The sequence below is a fragment of the Thunnus maccoyii genome, chromosome 12 (assembly GCF_910596095.1).
Source record: "Thunnus maccoyii chromosome 12, fThuMac1.1, whole genome shotgun sequence".
In the NCBI taxonomy this organism is placed as follows: Eukaryota; Metazoa; Chordata; class Actinopteri; order Scombriformes; family Scombridae; genus Thunnus; species Thunnus maccoyii.
In genome coordinates this window covers 4,668,645-4,674,874 of record NC_056544.1, presented here as the reverse complement: position 1 = coordinate 4,674,874, position 6,230 = coordinate 4,668,645, and positions in this window count along the sequence as shown.

Here is a 6,230-nt window from a genome sequence, read left to right as displayed (position 1 = left end):
AAACCAAAACTAAGTGGATCAAATGTATACAAAGAAACAAAAACATGAACCTTGGTTTGGACCTTGTTTTTTCAGGTGTGAAAAGGCCCTTAAACTTAGAGAGGGTGTCTGCCTCTCGTTGTACTTTTGAAGACTCTAGGAACAACAAGTAAGTCTGCATTCTGGGAGCACAGTGTTCTAGTGTGGTAATAGGGTATGATGAGGTGAAGGATTTTAAATTCTGTCATTTTCCAACTGCATAAATCTCCTAAATATTTCATATATCATTAATTTGCATTCAAAATATGTACTTATATAAATATAATAATACATAATATAAATATATTCATAATATATATCATTAATTAGCATTCAGAATTTTTGTTTTAACATTCTGCTAATTTATGTCAATGAGGCTGGACAAAATATTACAAACACCTTTAAATATACTATAAATAAACAGCACCACAAATGATGTGTCCATGAAGCATAAAGTTGAAGCAGCACCTCTCTGACGACAGCAGTGCTACACTGACAGAGATGGAGTGTGGATGAGATAAATGGTTGTAGTGCAATATTGTGAATTTAATTTGATTAATCATAAAGAGATAGAAAAGGAAAAAGGACAGTGAAATAAAGAGGTCCAGTATTACAGGGATATTTACATACCAATGACTGATTACAACTTTGATGACAGGTAGTCTAAAGAATACTGACTGAGGATGTCCTGATGCTATCCATAGGATTGTTATCAGGGCTAATCATGGCTTTTTTGATTGATCAGCATTGGTTATATGACTATATGATGTATTTGTTACAACCTTTAATCCATTATGGTCCAGACACCCCAGCTTTCAAAGATTCCTGTTTGTACTCAGTGGAACCATTTCCTTACACACCTAATGCTGATGCATGCTTGGAGCAAAGCTGCTCTGTTAAAAAACAGTCTCTTTGTATTTCAGCTAACACCTCTTCAGCACAACACCAACCAAAGTACTAGTGTTCAAAGTGAATTTGAATCTCAGTATTCATTGGTTGCCGAAATCCTTTCCTAAGCTTCCCAATACAAGAGTATTAGCAGTAAAGGGTACTCAAGTGTTTATTAGTTCAACATAAAGACACCTGTCAGAGTGTTATAATATATAAGACATTATTACTACTGATGTGTAACTGTGTAAACAGCATTTTTAATATCGTAGCTATAGGTAGGACTTTCACTTTGTATTCAAAATTTGAGCTACTGTTGGAAAGAGGGAAAATATGTACATATATTGTATCTGTAATCATCTGCTCAAATCACTATCTGTCTGTTTGCTGAGTTTGTAGAACGTAACTGCCTTGTAATGTTACCTTGTCACTCAAGTGAGGCGGCAGATGACACCACAAATGAACAAAACATGCTAAACTGAGCATCGCCTGTGTAAATTAAATGCTGAGGCAAAAAAATGAGAAACACTGGAAAAAGTGAGGGCAGCATTGTAAGCATGAACTGTGAGAGTTTGCATGGCTATGACTGAATTGACAGAGCCATACTATGGATACACTATGCCAGTTACATACTGCACATACTATACGTATCAAAGGAGAATCGATGATATACTATATAAAGAACATAGCTGATGTGACCACTAGTCAGGCATGTACTAAAATTAGTTCATTCATATTCTATTTTTTTTCTTTTTTAACAGACAGATACATTTCCATCATTGACTGGAAACACTGATTGACTGAACATGACGTGATAAAAATAACCAAACACGTCATCTATCTTACACAATGGTGATGAGATGGTAGGCTACAGCGTAATTAAAATTTCCCTTGTCGTTTCTCCTTTAGGAGCAAAATATGTTTTTCATTGATATTCATCAGTATGGCACACACCCATCCTCGTCATTTCAAATTGTTTGCAAAACTTTATTTCCACCACGCCCCATCCAGATATCACCCAATTTTGACCAAAGTTGGTACATGACATACTGTATTTGGATTAGCCATCACAAATAAGTCCTTTGTGTTTTGATGTTCTGTACTTTGATGTTCCTCCTTATCTGTAAATGGTCACCCAATTCTTGTAGACATGGCTATTTTAGTCCAGACTCTTTAACACCTTGAACAACCAAATTTAGATGAAACATGCACACTTACTCTGAGTGATCTTGTAAAATGTATCTAATAATAATGAAGAGGAAGGATGATGATCTCTGAGTAACGCTTTTACAAGATGTAGCCATACCAATATGCACATTTAATGAGCTTACTGACACTTTTCTAGAACTCCACTGACAATGAATGAGATTCCTGATCTTGAACCTGAGTAGTTTTACAGCTGTAGCTTAGTTGCACTTCCTTTTCAAGAAGAAAAGAAGTGAAATTCTCTTTTCTACTTCAGTTCAGATAATCTATTCATTAAAATTAGAATAAAATGAAATGTAATGCATGTACAGTATATTGTGTTATACTAAATGTGCAACATAATGAGGTTGAATTTAGCTCACAAATAGCACCTGTTAACCAGCAGTCATTAACAAGGTGTAGTGCTGCAGATAAAATTATTTTAAGAACACTACATCATCTGACAAAATGAACAAAAATACAAGTTTATGACAGCAAGTGTGCCTTGAGATCGGCCATATTGACATTTAAAATGAGAGCTCTCTCAGAAAGTTAGAGGCACAAAGGGTTGTCATATTTAAGCATAGCCACAAAGCATCTGTTACCATCTAAACCAGCTATAAACATGTATTCAGTATGCTTGTGAAACAAGACACGTGTCAGAAAAGAACTCTTAATTATATTAGAAATGTATATGAAGCATGTGATGTAAACATCCACTAAAGTTTCTGCTCCACTGAAGAGATGACAGACAAAAACATCAGATCTATGGAGTGATGAGGACACTGTAATGTTCCTCAAATGAATACATGAAACAATCAGCAATGTCATATTTCCATCATGATTTCTACCTTGTTTTTTCACCAAATGAGCTGGCTGGTGACTGGTGCTTTATTAATTACATCATCTTCTTGTGCTTCTCCTCTTCTGCAATGGGTTGATAGCCCTGACTGGAAAATTATCACCACCAGCAATTTATCTCAACAAGGTCTGGATTGTATGGATGCCTTTGATTTTTTCTCTACCTCTGAATCAATGTAGCTGTCAGCAACATTCTGAATCATCAAAGGTAATAATAATAATAATAATAATAATAATAATAATAATAATAATACAGCACTTTGGAAGAAACTGTCTTTCTAAATGGACCATTGATTTACATTCATATTGCATTAGAACAAATTCCACTTTAATTAATTTCCTCTAAATTTCACTAACACAGGCAGCAGCTTTGTTTCTCCCATGTCTGAATGAAACTGTAAAAGCCAGAGTTACTAATTCAGTACAGCTGCATGTGTGTGTCTCCACAGGTGATGACGAAAACGATAAACATAGATTGTTGCCAGCGTCTTTCACCACTGCCACACAGCACATTAACTAGACTCTTTCTATTGAGCTGGAGCCTAATTTACCAGAAAAACAAGAAAAGCCTTTTATGGTATTAAAAAAAAAAGCCAAGTGGCAGCTGTTAGTTTGCCACTTGGTTTACTTTATACATTATGAATATCAATCCATCCATAAGCAGCAGAGAAAAGCTTTTGGATAGCTTATTTGTGGGTGATTAATTTACAGAATTGTAGCAGCTGAAGAAATGTTTATTGGATTAAAAGAGGAGATGGGGGGAAAGGAAGGTGTCCAGCAAATAATGTGTCTTTATATACATGAATTTAATTGCAGACCCAAGATGAAAGCTGGGGCAATATCAAAGTTTTTCAATATACTAAAGGCAGATATGTTAATATTAGCTTGTACTAGTCTTATCTTAGTCAAAGAAAACATTTTAGTATAGTTTTAGTCAATGAAAACTGTTAACATTTTATTTTTTTTAGCCATCAGATTATATTGAACATTTCAGTTGATCTAGTCTAGCCAAAACCAATAATTTTTTGTCATTTTTGTCAAATTTATTTCACATAAGATTTTATCTTATCATTATCTGATAAAAAACACAGGTTCAGTGGTTAAGAATGCAGTTTTGCAGAAAGTGTCTGGTCTATTGGTATCAATTTAAGGGATACATCCAGACATGGAACATGTTCTGATTTGTATATTTATTTTGAAACATTGATTCAATAACTGGGGCCCAATAATCTCTTTAAAACAATGAGAGCTGTACAGACAAAAAGTTTGAAATCAATTCTTTGGTTGCCTAAAGTACATGACAAACTTACCTTTCTGTTCTGAGCAACAAAAATAAAAATAGTTAGCATGATTAAACTGAAAGAAAAAAAAATAGATCTATTTTCTAGGTCAGTGTTAACAAGAAAAGAATTTTAAGAAGAAGAATTTTTTAAGAAAGATATTGTGCCCCATGGACTTACAGAAGTCACTACAGAAGTCCACAAACTAGCCCAATTCAATCAACCTTAATCCCTGTGGACAGAGCGGCTGTGATGATGGCATGACTGTTTTTTGTGCCGCAACAGCAATGAACTTTGTATAGGCCCTGTGCAGGGGAGGAGCTGTGTGTGTGGCTGGCCTATAACGTAACGATGTGGACACAGCTACCCAATGAGGATTTTCCTCCATCACAAGTACAGATATTGTCACATTTTACTTGAATATTTGCGCTCATAAAAAGTACATTATCGATACTGAATACTTGTTTCATCCAAGTATTTGGCTTCACCCTACCAATGACACATACGGTATATTGTGAAATAATTATGCACGCTGATTAGAGATATTGTAAACTGTATGGAGGAAAGAGACCTACAAATACTGTTTTCATTTTCTGTCATCCAATTTCCAGTGCAATACTTCAGTACAATGCTACACACACACATACACATTCATTCATTCAAATGATGACACTCATATTGCAAGGGGTCATTTTACTGTATAAAAATAGATAGACAGTGGAGAAGAAACGTATTTATGAACTCACTGAGATGAAAGCGAACTCAAAGGAAGAAACGGAGAAAGCAAGGAAAGCTGCCAGAGCTAAAGCTCACGCAATGGTGGAGATGCAGACTCCTCCCCCACACCTCCCTCCTCCCCTCCTCCAGTCCACCACAGCCAGTGCCCTCAGGGTTAGTGTAAATGTAGTATAGAAATATATGAATGAAACATAACTCTTAGCCAAATAATTTACCAACTATAGTCACTTATATAATGCTTACTTATATGTTACACTACCGAATAGGCTCCCTGGGAATAGTTATTAAATCTGTATATAGAATTTCAACACATCTGGAATTACACTTTACATTAGTAATTATTATGCTGCCAGTACTCTCAAAGGTTGCTGAGAAAGTTGTCATTAAACAACTGACAACATTTCTTAATACAAGCAATTTTGGTCTACATTGTATGCAATTTGGCTTTAGAGCAAATCATTTCACCGAAACTGCTACCTTGCACTTAATAGAGCAAATTAAATCAAGACTTGACAAAGGAGGAGTAGTTGGTGCTGTGTTTTCAGATATACGTAAAGCATTCGATATAGTCAATCATGATGTTTTAATATCGAAACTCTCTAAATTTAGCTTCTCATCTAGAGCACTGGCATGGATGTATTCATATTTATCCAATAAGATACAATGTGTTAAAGTTGGTGACACACTGTCCAGTAACACAATGGATGTTCCACAAGGGTCAGTGTTAGGTCTCCTATTATTTAGCCTTTATATTAATGATCTCCCTCAACAGTGTCATGATGTAGAACTACGAATGTATGCAGATGATACTGTGTACACACATGCAAAAACAGCTGAGTTAGCTGCTGCTAAGCTAACAATTGCATTGGAAAGGATCACACACTGGCTTGATCAATCATGTCTGAATCTAAATGTAAACAAGACAAAAGGTATGTTTTTCTCTAAAACTATGGTACAACCTCCTAATGTTGATATTTTCATCAAAGGTGAAAAAATTGACATAGTTATTGATTTTAAATACTTTGGTTTGACACTGGATACAAATTTGAACTTTAAGAAACATATTAAAAAAACAGTTAAAACCATAAAGTACAACTTAGCATATTTTAGACATATTAGAAACGGTCTCCCTTTTGGACGCAGCCAAGATATTTATGCATGCTATGATTCTTTCCCATATATCTTATTGCATCACATTTTGGGGGTAGGCTGGAGAAACAGCCATAAAACCTCTTAAGTCCTTGTAAAAACAAACTCTAA